This window comes from Corapipo altera, unplaced genomic scaffold (assembly GCF_003945725.1).
Source record: "Corapipo altera isolate COAL_440 unplaced genomic scaffold, ASM394572v1 62, whole genome shotgun sequence".
Classification (NCBI taxonomy): domain Eukaryota; kingdom Metazoa; phylum Chordata; class Aves; order Passeriformes; family Pipridae; genus Corapipo; species Corapipo altera.
Genome location: NW_020884894.1, coordinates 9550724 through 9577385, shown reverse-complemented (window position 1 = coordinate 9577385; position 26662 = coordinate 9550724). Strand labels below are relative to the sequence as shown.

The 26662-nt window shown below is 36.2% G+C and overlaps 1 protein-coding gene and 1 long non-coding RNA gene across 3 annotated transcripts in view; one reads left to right on the top strand and one right to left on the bottom strand.

Annotated features, from left to right (window-relative positions):
* WWOX (WW domain containing oxidoreductase) overlaps nucleotides 1–26662 on the top strand; it is a 494815-nt gene that overhangs the window by 24550 nt on the left and 443603 nt on the right. The window lies entirely within an intron of this gene.
* On the bottom strand, nucleotides 48–11745 carry LOC113948999. The gene is made up of 3 exons (XR_003528303.1): nucleotides 11734–11745; nucleotides 3022–3025; nucleotides 48–202 (listed from the first exon to the last, which is right to left on the bottom strand). It is a non-coding gene; the product is annotated as an uncharacterized LOC113948999 (long non-coding RNA).

The window sequence follows — 26662 nt, the reverse complement described above, 5'->3', positions numbered from 1 at the left end:
TAAGGGCAGAAATGTTTGAAAGAACCACTGAGGCATTGTTTCAATAGGAAAATGGGAAAACCATCCAACAGGCCCCAGATTGTATCAAAAATAGACAAGTTTGATTGTGTCATTGGAAAAGTGCAGCTTTTGGAGGCAAAAATCGCTGTGGATTCGGAGCAGGGATGGGGATGGATTCCCCTCATCCATGGAATGAACTGTGCTGGTCTCTGTCATGGTTTTTTGGGAGCAGGGATAGGGATGGATCCAGAATCAAAGTGTCCATCCTCCTTCACTTAGTTGTACACAGTCAAATATTAGAGACAGCCACTGTTTTGCCCATAGTTTGCGATTTCAGAGGGTCGTTCTTACACTTTTAAAACACATGAATTTTTCCCTCATTTTCTGTCCTAGTCCATCAGGCCCAGCAGCCTTGTCTGTCTCAGTGGGTTTTTTCCTTTCAGGTTCTTCCCACTTTCTTTCATTTTTCTTCCATTTTGTCACACGGATACAAGCTCTTCAGTCCCATCTATTCCCTTGTTGCTCTTTGACTCCTAACTCTCCCTGATACCCTTTTTTTGATGATCTCCTAAGGCTCTTATATATAATAAAATATATTCAGTATTCTTAATTTATTCCTCCCACAATCATTTACTTGCAAGTAAGGATTGCAGGCTACTTTTGTGTGAGCTTGCTGGGACTGCTGAATTCCAGGAGATAATCTGGTGAAACTTTACTAAATGAAAGACCTCAGGATCAGATTCTTGAGTTTTTATTTCTTTCCAGCTAAAACTAGTGGTGATGTTTTAGTTTTATTTTCCGAGCTCTTAAAGTATTTCAACTGCTCCCAGATGACATGGGAGAGCACTCAGTAGTATTAATATTTACACATAAGTAGTCTACAGATAATTATAATATTTATTAAAAGGTTATTGCAAAACCAAACAGTGCTTATTTACAAGTATTTCCAAATGAGTGATGCCTATAATACTGCTCATTTTTGTGACCAGAGGTTTCATGAAGAAACAGTCTTTGGATTTAGGCCTTTTACTCTTGCCCAAGTGATATTAATGATTTACAGTAAAGGATTGGGAGTGAAAAATGTCTTCCTTTCTGCCTCAGTAATTCCCATTGAAGCTTATTTTTGCTTTTTATTTTATTTTATTTTTTATTTTTATTTTGTGTTTTTGTTTGTTTGTTTGTTTTTGTGTTTTTGTTTGTTTTTTTCAATAGCATGGAATTCCAAGAGGATTCCAACAGGGATGAGTGTAGTGTGTGTTGCTTAAAGTTCATTTGTCTGCTCTCTTTCAATAGAACTGGATTTGGTGATATTCTGTTGTTTGAATTTAATAGTCCCAGTCCAACTAAATATGGCTGTATATATGGGTTTTATGTCATTAGAGTAAGGCAGTAGTGAGTACCTTTTATTTGAAAAATTTCTTATTTGCCCCTTTGATTCTAACCATATGTGTAAGCACTTTGAAGACAATGGGAGTTCAGGAATATTTTTCTCAATACCTGTATTATCTCACCAAAAGTTAGTGAATTATTAATTGAATGAAGATCACTGAAGGTCAAATTACTTCCAAAACACAAAATTTATTTACTAACAGTTTTCAAATTCTAATTGTTCAGAAAAAGAGTCTCATCTGGAAGCTGGTAGCTGGAAAACCTTCCGTGAGTCTTTGTAATGGCTTTGTTGTTGTTTATTGAGAGGGACTAATTAACTTTGATTATTGCACTAATATTATGGCACTTTGACAGTCCCTCAGATTTATGACTCTGGGAAAATAAACAAATGAAATGCAGGTGCTGGAGCAGAAAGAATAAGTTATTACTGAACTTTAATTACTTGGAGTGTGTAACCAGGAGAGAATTAGTTGATGAATTACAAGATGCTTAAAATTTACATTAAATTGTAAGCAATCTTGAAGAAAACAAACACAAAAACCTGCCCCAAAGTCAGTTACTGAAAACAAAGAGACAAAGATTAATTTGATTGATTTCCTTCTAATATTAAAATATCGATGTAAAATATTAATTTTTAGCTTATAGGTGTAACTACAGAGCAGGAAGTTGTTAATTGAAAATTCTTTCATAAAATGAAAGAGCTTAAGAAAAATGTCAACAACCTCTGCATATGGTTCAGATGAATTCTCAATATGAAACTGCAACTGTTCTGCTATGAAGAACTTCAAAGCATCCACAGTGTTTTGTCTCCTTTCTAGGGAAAGCAAAATTATTGAAAGGAAATAGATTTGCTTTTCAATTTGGAATCAATTTTTTTAAAAATACATCTGCTTAGGATGCAGCTTTACAAGCCCTCATGTGCATTTTCAGGTAGCATTTTCGGAAGCAGTAGAGCTACCTACTTGTTTTATGTTTTCTTGTAAATCTCTGAGATTAAGTCTCTGAGCTGCACTATAAATACCGTGTTCCTCAGTAATTTGAGGAGTGGAAATTCAATAAATATGTTCCTACTCTTCCACTCGGTTTCCAAACCCCAGGTTCTTCTAATTTGCATGAAATGTGCTCTTATAAAAAAAAAGAAAAAAACATTCCCAAATGGAATTCCAGTGTGTTTACCTATCATAAGTGTGGAGCTTTACTACTGTGATGGTAATAAAGTTGGTATCTCTATTAAAACATGTATATTATCAAAAGCAACGTGTATCCTACGCTGACTTTTCTGTGGAACAGTGTCCTTTAGTAGTCAAAGTTTAAATGTTGGACACAGAATATTTCCTTTTTCATTCTTTGCTGTCTGATGCAAAAGAGAGTTTCACACGCTTTGCAAGGGACAAAATAATTAAAAACCTGTAATGAAACAACTTATTATTTCAAATTTTGATACAATTATCTAATTGTTGTTCCGTATTAGCTAAAACCTGAAATATACCCAGGAAAAAATTGTAATTCTTAAAAACCCAACCACAACCTTTGCCAAACCACAACAAAACAAAACGAACCCAAATCAAACCCACTGTAATGCAGCATTTAAAAATAAAGTACAGTGCATGTAACAGTACTTAGGAAAACCACCCAGCTTGTTCCCTTAGCGAGTCTGTGTGTGACATCCTTGTCTGGAATTCCATAAACTGAGTGTCTGCAGAAACACAGCTCTGCTCTGGGGCCTGTTGTACTTCTAAACAAGTTGTTAGGCAAAAAAAAAAAAAAAAAGGCAGTTTCAATCCGCTCGTAATGAAAGCTGAAAATCAAGTTTATAAAGAGAAAATGGGACGGCTAAATGGCTTGGGAAAATCCAATTGTTAAGATTTAGAGAAAACAGCAGGAATAGTGGGAGACAATGAGATTTTTTTCAGATTAGCTGCCATTAAGTTTAATAAGCAAATTCAAACTGATCTTAACTGGCTGTTGGAGACAAATCTAGAAAACTTTGTTTATAACAATTTGTGCCTGAAGAGCTGTTTTATAGAGAATTTGAGCCATTTGAGGAGGGATTACCCGTATAAACTTGCTAATTACTTTAGATAACTGACATTTGCTTGCAACCTGCAGTATTCCAGTTATTTTCTTTCTAAGCTACAGCAGAATTTTGCTAATATTGCAAATAAAGGGCAATTGCCTTGTGTAAAGGATTGTTACAAGTTCTAACTAGTCTAACTAGTCTGTCAAATATAATTTTTATAGAGAGGTATGGTTGGTTATATTGGTGCAATCTAATGCTTTATACACATATATAAATATAGACAGAGAAAGGAAGAAAAAGTATGTAAAAGCAGCAGACAAAAAGAGAGATCAGTATAAGTTTACATTTGATCTCTTGAAAATGAATGTTCATGCCCGACGACGTTCAATATCAATTTAAAACTGTTTGATAATTTCTTGCTCAGAAAAGAGGAAATTAGAATTCTAAGAGTTATGATTCATTTTAATCAGAAAGAAATTGTCAAGCATAAATCTCTCCTTGAGTAGTGAAAAGGCCTAAAAGCAGCCAAGAAAAAAATATCAATACTTTGCAAAGGAGGAATGATTGTTCCAATTCGTAGCTTAATTGACTTTGAGGCTTAATGAAAAACACTACAGTGCTGTTTGTACACATAGTTGCTGTGACAAACATGGAAATCTATGCTTCAGGAAGAGAAGCTAGGTAATTTATTTTACATTATTATTGATATAATTTTCTAATTGAGTATGAGCAGAATGTTTGGATAAGACTGCACAGCTCCAGATGTTAGTGGTATTCTCAAGAAAATACTTAAGAATATGAATGAATAAAATATTTCATAAATCACAGCTTTTCTTGCCAAGGAGCTCTCATTTATTTATTCCTGTCAAATAGTCTTTGAAGTAGATATTAAAAGATAAATTGTAAGTTTAATATTTCATAAAAAGTATAATGTTTCTTTTGTAATTCTTCCTCAGTGTTAAGCCTACAGCGACATTAAAGATTAGAATACACTGTGAAAAGAAAACTTGGGTTTTCTTTTTAAGTAGCAACTTACAAGGTAGAGATGTGACAAGGGAAGAGAGAAAAGAAAAGCAACAAAACAAACGTGACTCCTTGCTGTATTCCTTTCCCCCAAAGTATTCTTCACCTAAGGAGTGATTTATATTCTTGCTGATTAAGTAACTGAATGAAATTAAAACCTGATAAGTAAGTCTTTGTATTCCAGTTGTGATCTTGTAAAGCACAGAAGGATGAGGAGCAAACTGGCCGTGTTTATACAGACCAGGGGCAACAGTTTTCGTGTTTTGGCTCCGTGTGTTTTCCCCCTCAAAGAAGGGGGGCTGATTTCCCACGTAGTGTTTTGTCTCCACTGCTGTCCTTGGTTCACAATTTTTTGTGTATAAGTGTCTAATACAGAATAGCTCTCTGAAATATTCTTCTGTCTTAGTCACTTGATGTTAATCTTGACACAGAAGATAAAATTTCCTTTTCTGTCTCGTTGGTGTTAATTTTGTGAGCTTTTCCTGTACACCAGTCAGGCTGTTAATACATAATTCTCATACTGTGTGAGAACCCGCACAATTAATTGTTTTTGGAATTAACTTAGGTGAATGATTCCAGGAGGACATCTCATCATGGTTAGTGACAGATTTTTATTTATGGGAAAAGATGAAGAATGTGTGGAAGATGGCTTTGGAGATGTAGCAAATACTGAATGAAGCCACAGACTGTTAGTACAGAATTAGAGAGTTTCAAAGTGGTGCTAAATGAAAACTTTTAAAAAATAACCTCTTCAAAGTGGGAATTATTTCAGAATTTCCTACCAGTTAAGCCTATGCATTGCTGTGAGAATATTATTTCCAATATTCTGTTGTTATTTTGTAATAAAGGGTTGTCTTGTTTCAAAGCAAGATACTCTAAAACTATGTGTTACTGGCTCACATGCCATCACAGTGTAATATACAGTTATAAAAGCCTTCAATATATAGACATATTTGATTTTCAGTGCATGTGTAGTGCCCATGCTGAAGAATCAAGGCAAAAGCAGTTATCCAAACCTTGCTGTGGAAAAGGCCTTGCCTACAGGAATTATCTTGTATTAAGTGAACTGGTAATACAATTACAAAAATTCTGTGTCAGCTTGCTGCTATAGAAACTCCACCTAAAGGATTACTTCCCCTGCTTTTTTTGATTTTTAAGGGTATGATCCACATCCTTCTGAAGTGAAGGAATCTTTTAATTGGCTAATTGCAATAGAATCAGACCTTATGTTATTTGCAGTGAATTGATAGCATAAGCATTAACCAATCCTGGTGCTAGTAACAACTCTTTGAGATCAGTAGGAAAGTATGACCAGATTTTGGCCATAATGTTTAAGATTTCAGTAAGTTTCTGTGAGTAATTTGCTCAGCTGAGGCACCTTAAGAGAGTGATGTGGGCTGCAAAGCTGTTTTCCAAATACAGATGCTTAAAAAAAAACCCCACGTGAAGTTAAAAACATTTAACAATTTAATCAACATTCACATGGATGGATTGTTGAGATTTTTTTTTTTTTTTTGGTACACTATAAACATATGGCATGAATTTAATTTCATTACAGATGCTGAGAAAAGGGAAAGGCAAATATTTATATTACATTCATGTTTTACCGTAAAAATACTGTTCACTTTGTTTATACAGTTCCACTGTTACAGTTTTTATGGTTAGTAATGAAACCACTGTAAAACAGTCTGAATTATACAGCAGATGTGTTAAGCCCCTAACTTTGAGGGTTGGGCATCCTTCTGAATACTGATATCATTTACTTAGAGTTGATGTATTGGCTGCAGCTGAACTGTTTCATACTTCTGTTCTCATCTCAGTGAGCTCTGCACTGTTACTGTGTAGATATATGGAACTGATAGAGTTTTATTATTTATTATGATGGAGCTTTCAACCCAGGGGCACCCCCAAACCTGAAGGAACCCTTAGACCTGATAGCATTGCCCAAATCCAGGAACAAACCCTAAATCCAGATGCATCCCAAACCTGGCAGCACCCAGGTGTGTCTGAATTCATGATGCTGCACACAGCTGATAGAAAAACCATCAGAGCACTCTCACAGCTGTGAGATTGGAAGGTTTTTGGAACAGTGGGACAATTTGCCATGGTTTCCTCCTGTAAAGACAAAGTTGTCTTTTGAGTTGACTAAATTACTTCTGCCCTCATAATTCTATTCACCTACCAGTATCTGTTACACATATATATAGGTATAAAAAAAATCTAAAATGTAATTTTGAAAGAAGTCACAGTATCTTACCATTCCTTAATTTTTTTCCTCCAGTCAGCAGAATTTTATACATAGAAATGTTGAAGTGATCTTTTTGGTAATTTGTTTCTTTAGCACAGCCCTGCTGTTCTTAATCTGGAAATGTGAGTCACAAAATCCCTACCATGCCTAAAGCTTTATAATAATACTACTTAAATGCAGTTTGAGCTTTTTAACAAAAAAAAAAAAAAAAAAAAAAAAAAAATTTGAGACAACCCCCAAACAGTGAGAGACCTCAGGATAACCCCTTTAAAAACTGCACTTCATGCTTAGTCTTCAATTAAACGTCACTAGGAGACACTGCGTGCTAAACAATATCACCAACCTGTCTGGAGAGGTCTGTTTTTTAAAAAAAAGAGTAGACTTTGTACATTGACTTGATTGTAGCTTATAGGGTGCAAAGTCTGGGTTTTCTCTGATATTGTATATATTTAGTGTAACATGGGTTTGGCCTTTTCCAGAACCATTCTCTCTCAGAATCTTTTTTTTCAATAACTATTTAGTGTTGTTGACATTGAAAACTTACTTACTAAAGCCCAGGTAGATGTGTTCTTACATAAAGTGAGTTCTGCTGTCACTGGATTTCTGATTGTCATTTCTGGGAGAGGAGGAATTAGAGTGTCTGGATATAATTTTTTTTAAAACCATCTTCACAATTAATCTGATTGTAACATAAGCTTGTAATATATTCCATTAATGAAGAAGACAAGCTTAGCTTATGGTAAATACAGTACTAAGTGTTTATAGTGCATTTCATATTTTACATGATTCCCTTTATAATTCTGCTTATCTTTTCATTCTAATTCCCTAAAGGATGTATAAAAGAACCCCTAAAGAGAGTAATTACTGCTCTATTCCTTAACCAAGGCTCCTTTTGCAAAAAGAAATCTGAGCAGCTTTTTAAAGAAGGCAGTTTTAAATAAAAATGCAAATAAGCTGCTTTGTAACCACATTAATTACCCACCTAGCCTCTTATTACCGTGTTTGTATTGTTTGCAAACACTATTTACAGTCGTGTGGAAATTACCATTCCTGGGCTGGAGGAGGCTGCTGGTGGTGGGTTGTGCTTTGGAACCAATTAGAGTGAACCCTGTCTCCAGCAGGGCTCGGGGGAGCAGGAATAGCCTTGCAATGTCAAACCACGGCGTTCACTCCGGCTCCTTGTAATTATATTATTGGTCCTCTTTTGCCTCTGCAACGAGTTTCATTCTCTGCATTTTAAAACTTAACAGGCAGCACCGTGTCTTGCTGATGGTTTAATATTTCCTGGGATCGTTTTTGGTGGAAGTTGTAGTGAAATCCAGTGGGTTGGTTTTGTCCCCAGATTGGTTCTCGGCTTTAATATTGCTTAGAGGTAAACAAAAGCCTCGTGCTTTTTTTCAAGATGTCACACATTTCCGTGTCATAGTTTGAAAACCTGACTTTATTAGTTTATTTCATTATCAGAAGTGGACAGGGTGAAGTATCTGTTAGTGTTAGAGGTCAATAATTGTAGGTATTTCAACACTTTGAAGAAACTCAGTGCTTCATAGTGAAATGTGGTCTTATTTGTTAAGTGCAGTGAACACTTGTTGCTTACTTAGTACGAGTTGTGTTCATGTCTTGGTTTTCTCTGTCACAGTTGTGAAATGGGCCTTTACTCTAAAAATTGCTCAGAAATGAAAACTAAACCAAAGACAGGTCTCAGCATTCATGCTTTTAGGCTTTTAAATGTTTCCAGATCCCAAAGAGTTTGATTTGATGGGTCTGCAGCGTGAAGGATCAGTTCTTTAAGGTTTGTTTTTTTAGGCTGGTAACCAGTCTGTCAATCACTTCTGTCAAATAAGTCTTTGGAAGTAGAGAAACACTTTTGGGTTGAGCTTTGTATGGGGAAGAAAATGTAGAGAGATTATTTTCTTCCTACTTGTGAAGTTGCACTGCATGGACCTGCAGTGCTGTGACAGTGTGATAATGTTTAAAGGATATTTGCAGATAAAGACAAAAATCTTAAAGGTCTGTATCAGTCCTGCTGTAACACTGAATGGAGTAGAGCAGGAAAATACCAACTCCAGAATGGTGCAGTACAACTCTGCAGATTTGTTATGCATTGAAAAGAAGAAGAAAAGTAAAAAAAAAGCACATTGCTGGATCACTTACAGTTTTTAACAGTGACAAGGGACTAATGTGAGGGCGTCAAAAGAAGCACTGACTTGTTTCATGATCCACAATAGCTTATAAAGCTGAAGATAATTATCAGGCTTATATGACTACAGAGCAGCATAAGTGACATAAAAGAAGCGTAGCTGAAATTCAACAGGAATGCAGGAGATGTATAGAAAACAGGCTTGCTGAGTAAAGTGCTTAAAAGGTACTATTAATTTGGTTGCTTGTCAATTATATTTCTAAATCTGTTATTACTATGAAGCCAAAGCATCATATTTTTTGTTTAATTTACTGTCCTTTCTAATTTCTCCTCCTCCTTTAATTCCCTTTTATCCTGATAATCTCTGAAGGTGGTGAGGTGGGGACAGAAGAGCACTGGACTTTGCTTGGTCCCTTGAACTACTCTTTAACAGTCCGTTGCTTTATTTTTTCTCTCATTTTGTGATATTTAGGTGTGAGAAATTACACTGCTTTCTCTGAAAAATCTCCATTTTAGCAATGCATGATGGGAACTGCTTTTTATCATTTTGGCTCAGGTGGGGTCCAAAACGGTCATGGTTCTTTGGGTAATTTTACAAACCAATAATTGAAACCTTTGGTGTGTCCCAGACAGTCTTATTTTCTTATGAATAAGATGTTTTGTTACCTACTTATTTAGCTTAGCTGGTTAAGGCACGAGGGTGAAGACACCATTGTGCTGAAAATATACACGGTCCTTAACTTAGTAAGAGGTGTAATAAACCTAAGCTGTATCAACATGCTGCAATTCAAAAGAATGTATATTTATCTTTTTCATTAAAGGATCTGTTTCCCAAGCCCACTGAAAATCCTGATTTTGCCTTGAAGAGTTTTGGATCGAGCCCAATAAATCTGTGTGCATGAAGATTGTTTTTACAAGGCAGAACTTTAGATACGTGTTTCTGGCCATCTGACCACACTTAATTTGCCAATATTTGTGATAATTTGTGTTATTTCATGTCAGACATGGGAAGGTGGTTGTACTTTCCTGTGCTTGGTGGTGGGTTTTTTGGTTTGGTTTTTATTTTTATTTGTTTTAATTAAATCTGAAACTGTATTACTGAGATTTCTTAGAGCTGTGTGAGGGAGTGCACACATAACTCCCCTCTCATTATGAAATGAGGTGATTTGAAAAATCTTGCCTTTTTCTGTTTTATGGGTTGGAAGGAAGCACTTCACCTAAATGTTCTGATTTTTGCATTAAACCACTAGTAATTTGGTTCCAATAAAGATACTCAGTGCATCATTTTGCAGAAGCACCTGTATTAGTATAAAAAAAGAAGCAGTAGTGTGCTGAACTTGTTCTTTCCCATATTTCATTTGAGGTCACTGAGGGATAGCATTAACTTCAACAAGAAACTTTGCTTATCAAATAAAAGTATGGAATTAACGCAGCAAAGTGAATATTTGGGGTAGGTTTTTTTAGTTTGTTTTTGCTGGAGCCCAGCAAAGCAAGCCTTGAACCACCTAAATAAATCTCGAGTAGCTGATCCAACATATAATGAAAAATTAGCATAAAATGTGTAACTAAATACTTATGTATTTCCATGTGTGCTTATCTAAACTGTCATTATTTTAATTTTGAGTGAGAAAATAAATCAGGACGTCTTTACCTTGGACTTGTGCTTTGTAGATGCCTCTTTCAGGTCCTCTAAATCCTTACAAATATACAAAGGACAGCTGTGTGATTTGTGGGGTAGTTCTGGTCTTTTGGTATGCCCTAATTCTTAAGAGAGACGTGTGTTTGGACTGTAGTTTGATTTCAACATCTTTAGGTGTCTTAGGCCTTGAATATTTGTTGGTTGTGATGACAGAGAGCTGTTTGTAATTAAAGGTCCTAAACACACCGTGTTAGACACCTTCAAAGGAGATCTTGAATCAGTTTTATACTCTAGATTCTTGACAACATGGTAGACTGGTGACAGTATCTGATTCAGCTTAGTTGCATTGGTAGATGCTCTTTATGAAGATGGAATTAAATTGCTAAATAGGCTCATGGTTAATATCCCTTATTTTGCCAAGATGGAAGTGCTAAATGCATCCTACTGACACGAGCTTTATGTATACTTGAAATGCTGTGACAGTATCATTGCAGTGAAAGACAGTGCAAGGGAAGTGCAGCAGGTACAGATCTGGTCTGAGTAAATGAATAAACTCTTTTTCTTTTTTTTTTTTTTTTTTTTTTTTTTTGGTTTTAAAGGAAAACATGCAAATGACTTTGTTTCTTTGCTTTCTGGAGAGTCATCTCTACTCTGATTTCCCAGGGAACCAAGGCATGCTCAGTCACTGTGTCTGCCCTTCCTTGTCTAATAACTTTTGGTCCCATAGAGTTTTTAGAAGCAATGTTTTACAAAAGATAAAGATCCTTAGGATAATTTAGGTTCCTTAAGCACTGAACTCTGCAAAAAGGTAAATAACCAGTCAGTGGGCAGAACTGAAGGGACTTTAGAGAGAACCTTTGAGAGTAGGTGGGAAAGCAAGCACAGGACCCAGGCCAGGGAAAATTTGTCTGCACTTGGATTGTGCTGTGGTGCTTTGGGTGTTAAGAGTTCTCACAGAATTGTTACTCTGCTGTGCAGAAGGATGACCTGTAAACTGCCTGCAGCTTCCAGACAGGACATCAGGAGAACTGAAGTGGTCGTGACCTTCTCTGTGCCAGGGTGACATTTATGCCTTGTGTGGTCAGGGAGCTTTAGTATTTTCCTCAGTTATACTATCTTATAAGTTTTAGGAACTACTCATTAATAAAATCATGTTTAACATGTTATGGTTACAAACAAAGACATGAATATATGCACTCATTTCTAATTAATTTGTGTAATTATGTTTTATAATCTAGGTGTTTGCAAAGCAGAACGTAGTACACCCCATTTACTGTCTGCTGTAGCTAATAAAAAATAATAGAATGAAATAAATCTTGAAACTAACTTTAATTGTAAGTATAGATTAGTTGTAAATTATATCTTTGTTGTGTTTATTTTTAATTCTGCAGTGTTGCAGGTTTGTAGAGCATCCCAATTAGTGTAGTTATTCGAAGTAATGATGAGTTAATTGCTGTAAATGCTGAATGTTGTTTCTGTGACGATTTAAATACAGTACAGAGATACTTTTCTAAAATGTAGGACTAGAAATAAAGGGAAAAAGGAAACGTTGACAATAATGAGACCAGTTAATTTTATAAAGATTTTTTTCATTCAAAGTGATGATGCAGATAAGATGATTAAAAACACGGGAAGAAGAAAGAAACATAACAATTAGGAATAAAATCTCAGCGTCTCAGCTAATACCATTGTAAACAGGGACACAAATGAGGTAAACCTGTGTTTTTCACTATGCATTCATGTGTTAATTGAGAAGAGGCATTTGATTGAGTTCATCTGAAACCAAATTCTCCTGCTTGTGTTCACTGTCTGAAGCCTCTCTGGCTCTGCAGCTCCTCTCGTGCAAGTTGGTGGCCTTCCATGTCAGTAGTGCTTCTCTGCCACCTGAGGCAGTCAGTGTTGTCAAGTGTGTTGCTGTGAATATGTTTAAAGAGTGGAAAATGCCTCTAGCTCAAAAGTGGAGTGTGTTTTCCTTTCTGATGAACAGTAGTAAATCCTACCATTTTGGAGGTTGTGTGGTGTACCTGTGAGGAATGAGCTGATCCACAAGGTTTCCTTGAGCATGCATGCTGTAAGAGATATTAATAGCTTCCTTCAGCAGTGTCCCACTTAGAGTAGCTTTGAAATGCAATATTTCATCCTGTCCTGGTTAAATTAACCTTACATTTTCCTGTGAAATGGCATGACTACCTAGAGAAAATTTGAAGTGTACTCTGTACATTCACACTGCAGGGGGGAAAAATGGTATCCAGGATAGTATTTATGCATTAAATATTTATTTTCAGTGGAGGGTTGGTTGTGTCCTAGTTGAGTGCAGATTTGGTAATGGAAACTGGTGCCATGCACTTCTCTCTTTGGCGACCTTTTTAAATAATCAGAGAAATATTAAAACTCCTGCAGTCAGTTGCTGTGATTTTAGTGATAGGCTGGATTTTTACATGCAAAAGACTTTATAAAGCATCAGCAGAAAACTGTTCCTCTACTTGCTAAGAATGGTGCAGTAAAGAAGCTCTTCCACTCCTTTGGGACAGTTTTGAGAGCCCTTCCCTGTACCAGGAATTCACTGAGAGAATAAGGCTGAGAAAAACAATGCACAAACCTGAAAGTCACAGACATTCAGGTTCATCTGTTTGGTCCTGTTATGACAGAAATCATTACAAGTTTGATAGATTTATTTACAAAGACTTGCTTCAATATTTAAAGTACATCTATTCCAGCATTCTTCATTTCAAGCTCGGCTGTGGATCAAGATGAAAGAAAAATTAAATTGTGTATTGAAGAGCTGTTAATTGAACTGCACTGCATTTAGCAAGGGAGCATCAGCTTCAGGCAGTCAATACTACAGAGAATTTTTAATGTACTGTATCACTAGATTGTCAGTTTGTATTGGAGAATGCAAACAGACTACTTCGACTGATGGTAAAGCCCTGAAAACTTTCAAGTTGTTGAGTGGAGAAAATGTTATTTTACTTTGATATGTTGTGACAAAGTTGTTGATGCAACCAGGAACAACATTTTTTTAGGTGAATATTATTTGAATATTGATTACTGTGTATTTATTCTTTAAATGGGTAAAGATTGTGTACTGGTTTTTTTTAAATGGGAGTGAAACAAGTTCTACAGAATTCTTGAACTTGCACAAATGTTACTTTGCAATTTGAGCAACTCTGAAAGTCTCATTTAAAAATATTAGTTCTCTTCAGATATAATTCTAAAAAATAGCATATCAAAAAACTTTAGAAATGCTTTAGAAAAATGTTATCTCTCTTTCCTAAGGCAGTGTTAATTTCTTTTGTAGTTAATCTTTTGCACTGGAATTTAGTACATTTATAGTTAAAGATTCTTTTTAACAGCTAAATTATTTAAGCATGTCTTCTAGGGTAACATGGTCTGTTTGGTGTTAAGTATGGAATACTTTTTATTTCATTTTCTTCACTGATAAAAATGAAATGACCAGAGGCATTTGTAGAACCAGAACAGATTTAGGGCTATGGTGTTAGATTAAAGATGTACTATTCCAAGACATAGCTTGTTACAGCTGTCATACTTCAGGATAAAATTCTTCCTTTTGATGGCCCTTACAGGACTTAAATTCCGCCTTCATAAAAGCCAAAGTGAATCTGAAACTTCTTAATAATCTGTGGGTTTTTCCATAAATGTGGTAGGTCTCAAGTAAGTGGTAAACTTAAAAATGCCAGTCACTGCTGGTGCTTTGTCTTTTCTTGGAGCAGAAAGATCATTCGTAGAGGTTGGGTTTAGTCTGGTTCTTCTTGGTACCCCTGAGGAGATGGAGTGGCCTTTTTTGCCAACACTCAAATACCACAGAGTAGAAGAGAGTTCCATTCCAGTTGTGTAGAAGACGAGTCTTCACTAGTGTGAAAACATGGGTGGCTTCAAAAGACACTGAAGTCTCACCAAACCACTGAAAGTCTTATGGCTCTAAAAACAAAATAGAAGAGCCAAGTCCACTGTGTGTAAGTACCTGACTTGGCTTCATTAATCTGGGGTTCTGCAGCCAAACTTTCTGCAGAGCTGACAGCTGTGCAGGGAGGGGAAAGGTGTTCACACAGATTTCATCCCATAGCTGCTCACCCTGGTGGGCTGATGTTGCTGGAGCCAGGATGGATGTTGCTTATGTGCTGTCAAATTGTTGTTGCATTTTGCAAGTTTATTTCTAGTGGTTTCCCCTTGGTAAAGTCTCGGAATGTTTCTTAGCAGGTGAAAAACTGCAAGAAGGGAGGTACTGCATATTCTGAACACCCTGGTATTTTGCCTTCCAGGTTTCAAAAAGTTAGGGCCAGGATCAAAGATGTGTATTTGATTTAAAGACTATCCTGAAATATTTGAACTTAGACTTGTGTGCTGCTTACTTGATTTTTCAGAAAGATTACAGTTAACTGAAATATTACACTTCAAAGCTGTTTAAGCAAACCCTACTTCATATTAGAAACTATAATTCTATCTAAAATACCTAAAATACCTAAAATATCTAAAATACCTTTTATGCAATTCAAGTAAAAGTCATTGTGCTGTGTGCCTATTACTTTGAATATTTGCTTGAAATAGTAATGTCTAGCAACATATTCAGTTATTTTGCAGCCCTTGTCTGTGTGAGACAGTGTTTGACAATGTGAATACATACAGTAATGTTCAAGAGCCCTTTGCATGGCAGCTTGACTATCAGAGTAATTAAGAGAGTTGTCTGAAGCTCTGGTAAATGCCATAAATCAGAGGTCAGCTTGAAATCATGCAGAAGTCAACTAAAAATCTTCAATTTTATTTTTGTATAGGTAAATCCTGTATCTTCTGCATAGTGTGCAATGGTCTGATTCTGAGAACCATTGTAACAGATTTAATGCAGGGTACAGAAGTAAATCCATTAATGTAGTTGAAAATTTACAAAAAAATGCAGTTGAGATGTCCAGCAAGATCAGGTCTCCATAATGTGTTCTTTTATTGTTGGAAGAATAGAAATTTTCTTTCCATGAAGAAAACTCAAGTTGTGTGGCTTCCCTGTGACTCTAAGGTAGTTAAAGTTTAAATGTTAATAGGCTTCAAGAAGATGTGCATGCATTTTTTTTTTATTAGACTACCAGTTAATTTGTGCAAACTCCTCATCTCCAGGCAATCTGATTAAAAAAATTGTATGTTTCCTGTTTCTCTGTGCACTGTGTAGCTGCATGAGGCAATATCTTTAAAATGTAAAAAAGCCTACAAAATGCACAGTCTGATAACAACAACAAATCTAATCTAAAGTGACAACTGGGAGACTTTCCCAGACGTTTTTCTCTTTAATGTAACATGACTTTAAATTGATGCAGCCCCACAGTGATTGAAAAACTCTCAGAGCTTGTCTCCCATGATTACATTTCTGATCTGTACAACTTAATTTTTTAACTCGGTGAGTCTCACTTTTGCGAATGAGCAGTTTGCTTCTGTTTCGAGGGGGTGAGTTTTGTGGATGCAAAAGCAGTGGAACTGCAATGCTGTGGAAAGTAATAATAATCCTGATAGTGATCCTGGTCAGCAACGTGGACCTGTTCAGTCTCTGAGTGATCCTGAAGTCATCTGGTGGGTAAGGCACTATGTTGAGTGCTGGTTTATACTTGTCTGGTGAATCTAGTGTTAAATAAAAAGAATTAAGATTAACCAAACTTTGGGTAACTTCCCGTTTCTCAAAATATCTTTTTTAAAGCATTTTAAATCTGCTTAGGGTTTTTTATATCTTTATAATTGGTTCCTTTTTTTTTTGAGTTTTATTGAAATAGGGTACCTGTTATGCACTACCTTAAGCAAACAAACAAACATAAAACCCTCTCAGGTTTCCTGAGATGCTTTATTGTGAAACAAACCACTTGAAATTTAATAATGAACTGAAACCGAACGTGTCCCTGATTGATGTGATATTTTATAGAGAGAAGATATGAAGGATGAAATGACAATATTTTTTATCCTTATTCCATGGTTGTATCTGGAGCTGTGGCTGTAGGTTGACATTTGGGTTTCTCATTATAATTTAGGTAACAGATTGTAAATTTTAAGTTAAGGGATCCACTTACCAAGTGGGAAAGGAACACGACTCCTTTAGCCAAGGATCCTTTCTTGTGTTCTCCTCTCCTCAGTTATCCCAAGTTTCAGCCTCTGGGCCAGTGGGACAGCACAGAGCAAGGCAAATACTGGGGCTGTGTCACCCTGAGTGGGATGGGAATGAGGGTTCACAGTTAGGAATGTGGGCAAGGAATAGTGTCTGGAGCTGAAGGGAGTGGAGGAAGGTGGAGGAGGTGGCACATGTGAGGAGGACAGATTAGAAGGTCAAAACACTTGATACTGGCCACAGTTTTTGTTTTGAAATTGAAAAACCAAGAATTGGTTTGTAACTTCCATAAATTGTTGAAAATTGTATTTTTGGATAGCCCTCGTTTTATCCTAGCTTTTTCTCTGTATTTTTCTAGTATGGAAGCACATAAATCCTCATTTACCTTTTCATTTACCTTTAAAAATGTATAAAGTCTGAAGAATGATATATGTAAAGCAATACTTTATAATACTTATAACTGCTTCTGGGCCTGCCTTCTAGATCTATGTGCAGGAAAAGTGGTCATGTGTAAGAAGAAGTGTCCTGTGGTCAGTTTTGTAATACAGATTCTAAAAATCTGTTATTTATTTCTTTATTGCTTCTCTCAGAAGCAGAAAATGATGCCCATGGGTAGATGCAGTGGTTGGTTGATATCAGTTGGAAATAAAAAGAAATAAAAGCCTTTGAAATGTAGTAGCTGTGTTTTATATCAGTGATGCATCATCCTGTGTTGTTCTTATGAGATTGTGCCTGACTTATGCCAGGGCAGAGCAATTGGGGTTTCAGGAGACTGTGGATTTAATCCATAAAATGCTGGACAATGTTCAGGACAGGTAACAGGCACAACAGATAATCTTTTTGAAGGAGAAAGCAGTGAGGTGAATGTTGTAGTCCTTAGGAACATTTCGGCTGCCTTGGTTGAAGCAGTGGAGGAAAAAATGGAATAACAATTCCATTAAAATGTCAGATTTTTGGAACAGTGCAATAGAACCTAAACCAGGTGAAAATAGGTTTAATAGTTTAAGATTTCTGATATTATCTTTTTCTATCAGCTCTAGTAACCAAGCATTTTATTGGAAGCTTTCATTGCTTGAACAAAAACCATACTATTTTGTGATCTACATCTTGGTCATGTAGATCTACGTCTGATGATGATGATGACAATTTCAATTTTGATTTCAAATCTTTCTTCTAGTTTAGCTTGCATAACCTACTTATAAGAGTATTATTTTGCAGTACATCTAAATTTAAATAGCAGCTCAGAGCCATCAGGACAATGGTTATCTTGCCAAAATGATCAAGTCATTGGCCAAAATAAACATGAATCTGGAGACTTCCTTATGAATGCCTGGAAATTATAGCCATGCAAACATATCAGAGTGCACATTTGTATTATAAACTAGTCAAGCTACTTCATCTGTTTAGTTGCATAAACCTAGTGTCTGTAAGTCTTAAGAAATTTGTTACCAAAAAAATCAAGTTTTTTGGTAAGAATATAGCAAAAACTTTGCCACCTGGAGAATTGATTTTTTAGGATCACATTTTTTTTTTTTCCCCCCCCAAGAGAAAGTAAATATGTTTCATTGTATTTAATTTGTTTGAGAAATTAAACAATTCAGTATTCAAGTGACTTTTTTTTCTCTGTGACTTCTGCTTTATTTAAGCATAACCTGTTCTTTTCATATTGCCAGTTTGTTAAAGGGCCATTCTGGTGCAGAAAAAGCTGGGGGATCAGGATTGCATTTCAAGTAGTTCAACCATGTCCTTGGCATCTCATTCAAATCACGTCCAGTTCAGTCATTCAGTCACTGAATTGGACTCATGAAGTCCTGTGTGGAGTTGGAAGGGATTTCTTTTTCTTCCAGTGGTGAACAACACTGGAATTACTTGTAATTTTTCCTTCATTCTCTTTCCATGCCAACTTCCAGAGAAGGGATATGGTCAGGGAATATGAATAACTGTGGTTTCTACCTTTACTCCTGTTGCTAAGCCCCACACACTTAAAAAGAACACTCTTGGCAGAGCTGGTTTTGGTGGTGAGTTGGTGCAGACTCTTGTGCACAGACTTTCTCCATCCCATCTCATCCTGTGTTCAGCAGCCCGTGGGGTTTGCATTTTGAGACCTAACCTAACCCATCTTTACCAAGGTGACTGTGGGTTTATCGGGATTTGCCCTCCAGGATATTTTTAATTAGATATAAAGGAATGAATACATTACTTTAAATTATTTTGATGAAAGAATTCTTGCACTGTCATTAACAATGAGTTAAATGAGCTAAAACTTCCCTCTAGTTCTCTATCTTTTGATGAGGAAACAAAGCAGTTCTTTGCATGATTAAGATTTGTGGTATCACGCCTGAAATGAGAAGCCATAATATATGCTTTCTAATTTGTGTAGGTTTTTTTAACTCCTGCATGACCAGTCTTCTTTTTGTGCCTATTTTTACAGCTGGTTTTGTTTTGTTTTCCTTTGATTTCAGACACTGACATCATAAGTTTTTATCTATGTTTTTATTTTTCCTTTATTGCTAAGGAGAGTGTTTGATTCCATAGGCACCTCAAAGAAAGTTGGCCTTGAGAATTCCCGAGGCTCTTTAGAAACTTCAGATCTGGTTGGTTTTAGACCCATTAGACTGAATATGAATTTTTGATAGTTAGTGATGATTAAACCTTAGCAAGGTGTGTGTGAAAACATGTGGAAAACCTCAGGGCAACAAGCTAATCCCTTCAGTCATTTGAAGTGTGCCAGGAGTTCAGAAAGCTGATTTCTGGTGGCAGTTTTACAGTATTTTACTGACTTTAAGTATAGCAGCAGTTTGAACAACATCTACAGAGAGCAGTTAGAGAAACCATACAGGTTGTTTACTCTTGGAGAAAGGTGATTATTCCAGTAAAAGAAAAAAAGGGATTAAATTTTGTTGTTCATAGAACTCTTGACCGACTCTCAGAATCTGTTATTATGAAACATGGGTCGTTGACTTCTTCAGTATTTCCAGTTGTTCTTGATACACACTTTCTCACAGAGTTTAGGCAAAAAGAGCTTCCCAGGCCAAAAATCATCTGTCAAAAAAATTATCAGATAGTCTTTAGTATCTTAAGACTTTTTAAAAGAAAGGTGTAATAATTTGCCTTATGGATTTTGATTCATCTCTGCTTTCCAACCACGAAAAATCATTAAATGTTGCAAGATTCAGAGTTTCCTCAGGAAAGTTGCAGATGCATTATTACATCCCTCATTCTGTGAATGGGAATTGATTCCTGTGTTCTTGGAGCACCGGGCCCATTGTGCATCATTTCAAGTGGCTCTTTTGGAACACCTAGAGCAGAACAACTGAGGTGGAATATTTGGGATCAGTGGCTTGTCGACGTGGGATATTTTCCTCTGAGCTTTAATTCGATCTCGAGCACAGTAAACCCCAGCATAATTGGCTTGAGCTGCGGGTCTGAAGATGGCAGGTTATTTAAAATATCGGGGAACGCAATTGTAACAGTAATGCCTTAAGAGTGGCAAAGGTGCATATTCTGCTAAATAAACTTCAGTAATTACTTTAGGGGGTTTTCCTCTGCAACACTGTAATTTTTCTAGTTTATATTCTTCACAGACTGCTGACCACAGTGACAGTTTTGCTGTTCTTGTACAAAATAACTCACACATGTGTGCACCTGGTCTTCATTACTGTTACATTGCATATATGGTAATGGTAGAATGGGAAATTTTCTTTTCTGATTTCTGCTGATGACGCCTTGTTTCGGGTACAGCACTTTACAAATACATTGTTCATTAAGTGTCAGTATCCATTAAGGGGCACTAACAGACTGTGCAAAACATCTGCATAATTTTCACAATAAGGAGGTATTTACTTATAAAAGGCTTAAAAAGTACCCCAACAACCCAGCATTAACTTTTTTGAACTGTCAACAATTTGAACGTTCTCGTTTTACCTTACTAAGGCAAATATATTTGCAATAACAAAGCATAAATAGGCAAGAAAACCTTTGAAAAATAGTATCCAACTATATAAGGTACTGACTAAACAGAACAGGAGCACTGAAAACCCACTTCTAAAAAGTTAGCCTTGGAAGTATAATTAGAAGTATGGTGATTAAAATCTATTTTTGGCTGAGTTCACTTGCATATTTTAGTATGCTACGGCTAATTTGACCCACTGTATTTTAGAAAAATCTTTATTCTCATTGATTTTTGGTTTCCTTGCGAAGGCTTTTGCTAGAAATGTGTGATTCTGAGGAGTTGCTTCCAAACCTACAAGTTATGCATCAGACTGCCAAACAGAAGGAGCAGTGGGGAGGTTGCCTGGCCGGCTAAAGGCAGGGAAAGGTGGAGAGCTCTTGTCTCTCTGGGAATGACTGGAACGTCTGGATCAATAGGGATCCTGTCAAAAGCCATCCCTTGCAGAGGGGATTCGTGACCACAGCCCCAGAAGCTGGCAGGGTTTGGACTGGAGCTTTTAAAAGAGTGATAGGTTTGTTTTCTGTTCCCTGCAGAGGGAATGGGATGTGCTGGAGCCAGGATTTCTGTGTCACCACGAGATGTCACTCTTTTGTTAGGAAAAAGTCCATCCGATGGCATGAATATCTGGAAAATAAATTATGTGGCCCTAAAGGGTGAAAATGTAGGAATTTGAGGAAAAAAATTCTTTAATGTCTTCAGTTGGATCATGTGCTACTTGAATAGGCACAATGTACACACGTTGACATCAGTATTTCCAGGTTTGTTAGGGTTCTAGTTTTTCAAGCTGGAAGGATTGTAACAGGATTTAATTTGTTTATAGGTCAGCAAATATTTGGACTTACAACATGGCAACTGAGATGGATAAGTTGTTGTTTTAATCTTATTTACAAAATTAGAAGGTACTTAAATATCTGTGCCATGTGGCCTTGTGGAAAGTATGGAACTACCCAAAGTCCATCAGTCACAGTCCCTACTGACATGGAGCAATAGTGACATCCTGTGGGAAAGGTTTAAAAAGGAGGCAAACAAAGGCTTAGTCCTGTAGTCATGCTGGATTCTGTTTCGATTTGTCCATGTAATTTTTTTATATTTTGGAGCCAGTGTCTCAAAAGTAAATTAATATCCATTGTGAACTGTGATTAGAGCATCAGAGCTTTCTGTGCTTTAATTTACAGTATTTCTGGGTATTGAATTATCACTTTGCATTACAGGAGTGCTCGTGTTTAACTTTGATCAGGACAAAAATAATTTAGAAATATTATACAATTTTATGACCATATGGTTTCCCAATGCACTAGGATATTTTACATGTGTATTTTCCTCTAAAATTAAAGATCACACTTAGGTTTTACTGTATCTTTAAACGGGATCCAAGGAATTAATTGAAATTCTTTTAAAAATCATTGTTCAAATCAGAAGTAATGAGAAAAATCTTTCTTATATAAAAAAGTATGATTAAATTTAGTAAAAATGTGCACTCTGAAGTACCATAAGATCTGGTTCTGATAACAGAATTAGTGCCAGAGATTCCAGTATTTCAAGCTAGATATAGAATTATATACTTGTATAACAAGATTGCAACAGAAATTAAAGGAATTGGAATGATGTTGTTGGAATGATGAGTCTTTGACTGCTGAGTAATCCAGGTGCCTTTTGTTTTTTCCCTTAATTTTTATTAACTTCTTTTTTTAAGCATGGCTTGAAAGACTATCTGATAGTTTTAAAAAAGAGAAGTATTTACACCTCGTGTTGTAATTCACTGTACGTCTGGCAAGAAGAAATATAAAACTCCTATTTCTGTACGTTTTTTTTTTTTTTTCCCCCAGTTTTAAAAATAGAGATGGATAAAATTGCAGCACTATCCCCATGTGAGAGGATTATTTGCACATCTGTCTAAGGTTAGTACCTCCTGTGTGGTTATCAGCATCCTTCACTGTGCTGGCTGAAAAAGGGCCAGATGATGAGTGGCGCCTTGCAAGATTAACTTTGTATTGGTAGTCATTAAACAGTGGGAATTTTTACAAACTGGCAGTTTGGGATGCTGAAAAAAAAAAAAAAAAGAAAAAGTGGAGAAAGAGTGTTATAATAGTTGGTTGCACATACAGCATCTAAAATAGACTTGGGCTGCTGGCAACAAGTGGGATGGAACAGTTGGTGAACAGACGCATAATAAACAGCTGTCAGGAGGTAAAGTGACACCTCTGATGTCCAAAATTATATTAATCCAGGATTAACAAAAAAAGTTAGATATATCTGTTTTACAACAAGATCAATTACTGCTAAAATAATTACTGAAGGAAAGTACCCTTTCTGTTTTAACTGAGGAAGGTGTGAAGACCACGCGGTCGGTGTGTCCTTCCCGACGCTTTGTGGTGATGCTGACAGAGCTAATTTAAAAACAAATCTGCTAAATGTGGTTTTAGCCATTTTTTTTCTAGGGCGGTTTAAACATGTCATTAACTTCAAAAGAGGTGAGGGGAGGATTCTTTGTGCGTGCATGTGAAGAACTGTAAAAGTGATTGGCAAACCGAGATTAAATTTTGAATATTTTTGTGTAATCACCGTTAATTTGGTTTTGCAAACCCATTCCTGGCAGATATCTGTGGGAACCAGATGGCTAAGTTGTGTTGACTGGAAGCAGATTTTCAGATGCTTTTTACAGAAGCTCTTTATAATTGATTTGCTGGCAGATTAAGAGTTACTCATGAGATGCATTTTGTTTTGCCCCTGTGTTTAAAAAAGTGTACTGTCTTGTGCAACTGTACTTCAATTTTTGAATCTGCAAATAACATCAGTTGTGGTGAGGATCTCTTTGTGAGCATAGAAATATTTGAGAAAGGTTTGAAAATTGAGGATGAGTAGCAGTAATGAGACAAATCCTAAAGCTTCTGCTCTGATTTATGAAACATTTTTATTGAATTTTCTTTTCCAGTTGATAGAATCTCACTCTCTGAAGACTTAAACTATTTTAACTGAATAAATGTGATCATTTTCATTGTGCAACTTTGATCTCATGCCTTTTGTTGTTTTTCTGGATTATTTTATCAGAGTGCTTTTTCTTTCACGTATAAAATCAGTTCAAATTAACCTGATTATTCAAACTTGTATTTGAACCCTTCTGCAGAAGGAAGTAGCAAATCTGAAACTTTTTGTACTTTCTGACTGCTGAAGTTTACGTGGATTCAAGAGGAATTGATCAGATTAATGAAAGGAAATGTAATAAAAAAAGTTTTTAGACACCAAGTACTATCTCTGACTCTGGATGTCCTGAGCTTAAAACTTGAGAGTAGGAGAGTATCCCAAGGCAGTGTCATATTTTTGTATTCTTCCTTAGGCATTAGAGAGTGAGAACTCTGCTTCTGTGAATAGATGGGTATAGTCTTTAATTATATATGATATATTTATTTTTGCCTCAGGATCTCTGTCATAGCTTGTGCAGGCAGGATTTGAAGATTCGAGGGACACCATGGCAGTACATGTTGTGGTGGTGGAGATGTGTTAGTAGCTGGATGGGTGACTTGTGAGGTGCAGTGAATGCTTGTCTTGAACACTTAAATAGTTCTTTATTGCAACCAAATTTTCCTCTTCGCCTATGACGTTAATCTGCAAAGATGTCATTAAGAGAATTGGTTTTCTTTTGGAGAATCACAGCATGTTTTGAGTTTGTTTCTGATCCAGAGTTTTCATTTAATTTGTTTTAATCGCATTGAAAAGAAAAACCTTAAAAGAAAATGTTTGTCTAAAGTGAATTTAATTTTTATTTTCTTTGTGGTTCCTTTTTAGATGATTGTGGGATTAAGTGAACCAGGAAATATTCTTCCTGTCTTGTCAGAAACCTGTCAAATCTTCATAATAATATACTAAGCACTTTAAATAATATTAGTGTTTAGCAGAAAATGTCTCTGCCTGTCTGTATATGTAGTAATGAACGTGCAGAGTTATAGCAAGTACAGGGGATGTGGAGAAGAAAGTATTTTTAAGAAAGAAAACATACAAAACCAAAAAACCTTCTCATCCTGTGAATACTAATGAGCTGGCTGCTTTCTGTGGTGAAAGACATTAGTGTCTTCTGTAGTTAGAATGGGGGCCCAGTAATTACTCTGATTTCAGTGGTGAAAATCTGGTGGGTCCTTGTGGCTGGATAGATGGGAAATGGATGGGACCCAGTTCTTTTGTAAATCTGCTGGTTGAGATTCAAAGGTATTCGGGGTTTCAGTATATTTAGCTTGTGCCTGTAAAGTACTTTTTGCTTTATTGTATTTGACATTATTCATTTAGAGGTTAACTTCAGTTTTATTGGATTATTTGTTATGAAAGATGACCTTAGATTTCAAAACTTCATAAACTATGATTTTGTATACTGTTCCCAGCAACCGTTTAAATTAAAAGCTGATGAGGTCTTGGAGATCTAAGTTAAACATTTTTGCATTATTTTTAACTTAATTGGAAGTTGATATACTGTCTTCTTGACCTGGTTGCTGTAGAATGCTACATTCTTTGGCAAATATTAACCACTGTGTGTGGTCTGAATAGATATTCGGCTGACATGGACCAAGCCTTGCTCTGGTTGAAGATATCTCTTTCCACACATTTCCAAAGCTATAATGAACATTTTTATTAGTGTTTTCTCAAAACACCACAAAGCTCCAGTAAAAATAGAGCACCGATCCATTTGTACACAAGGCATTTAGCCTGAAACGTTCCTTTGAATTCTGTTCTTTACTGTAGTCAACGTTGTATTGTTCATTTTCAAAGCAAAAGGTTCTAAATTTTTAAAGTAATTTAGTTCGTAATGTTTGAGGTACTGTTTAAAACTTTTCTTTTTGCTGCGGTATCAGTAAAATCATGGAATCTTAAAAAAATCTTTGTCGTAGGAAATTTCTCTGTAGAACATGAAAGGTTTTTGTTTTTTTTTTCCCAGAAATCACAATTTGATCTCTGAAGTCGTTGGCTGGGTCAGGAATTGCAGAACATGCTGAGCACCAAGTTAATGGTTCTAACGTAGATCACCCTTTAAGCGAATACCTTTGGAAAGGTTTGACTCAGGGGAGAATGTTTTATTGATACTACTCATATGAACTAGGGCAATATGAGTAGTTGCAATATTAGTAAGAATTCTACATGGTACTATTTATGACTTTTTAGAGAGGATAGGTTTTAGTTTTAAATGTACAGAGGCTCTTGATGTTGCTTATGTTTTCTATGGGAGCGCAGACAAAGTGTTTTTTAGTGTCTTGTGTGTCATCATCTCCAAGCAAATGGGTTTCAGAAACCCTAATTTCATAATTTGTTTCAAAGTTGTAGCTATAGATCAAGTTTAAGAAACATAATGCCTGTTTGCAATGTAGTCTACAATATTTTTATTATCTCCTAGTCTCCTACCTGCTCTTTGTGGTATAGGTATCTTCCCCCCTCACCTTTTAATTCAGCATCTCTTTAGCCTGAGCCATAAAGGCATACTATAGATAACAGGGAAATATAACATACCCAACAATATATGTTGCGTTGCAGATTAAAATCTGACCTTCAAGGCAAAATAACCTTACCCTTGCATTGCAGCAAATTGCTCCTCTCCTTGGAGACAGTGCAAAATGCTCTCCATCCATGACTTGGCTCTTGTCTCCATCTGATCCATCTTACCATGGCATCTCTTGTCTTGATAGCCCTTCCTGACACAGCTCATCTTGATCTCCTCTATGTTTGTTGTATTACCTGACAGATATTTCTTGTTTGCTTTTTCCCTTGTCCTCCCTGTCTGGCACACTGAGTCCTGCTGGAGTGTAAACCTACAGGCACGTTGAAGTAGACAGTGATAAATGAGAAGAGGAACAAGGAGATTTTCATGTTAAAATACCCTGAGTCTCTGACAACAAAATCCATGGTAGAATTTGAGAATTTTGGAAGGCTTAAAGGGAGAAAGCCTCTACTATGAGTGTGGTGAGACCCTGGCACAGGTTGTCCTGGGAAGCTGTGGATGCCTCGTCCCTGGAGGTGTTCAAAGCCAAGTTGGCCATCCTTCCCTTAAGAGTGGAAAAAAGTTTGACATCTGCCCATCCCTTTCTCTCACAAACAGATTGGTTTTGTTTTCTGCCGTTTACCTCAATTCCAGAATTGTAAATAGGATTTAAAGTTTTCAGCTTAACCTCAAATCCATACA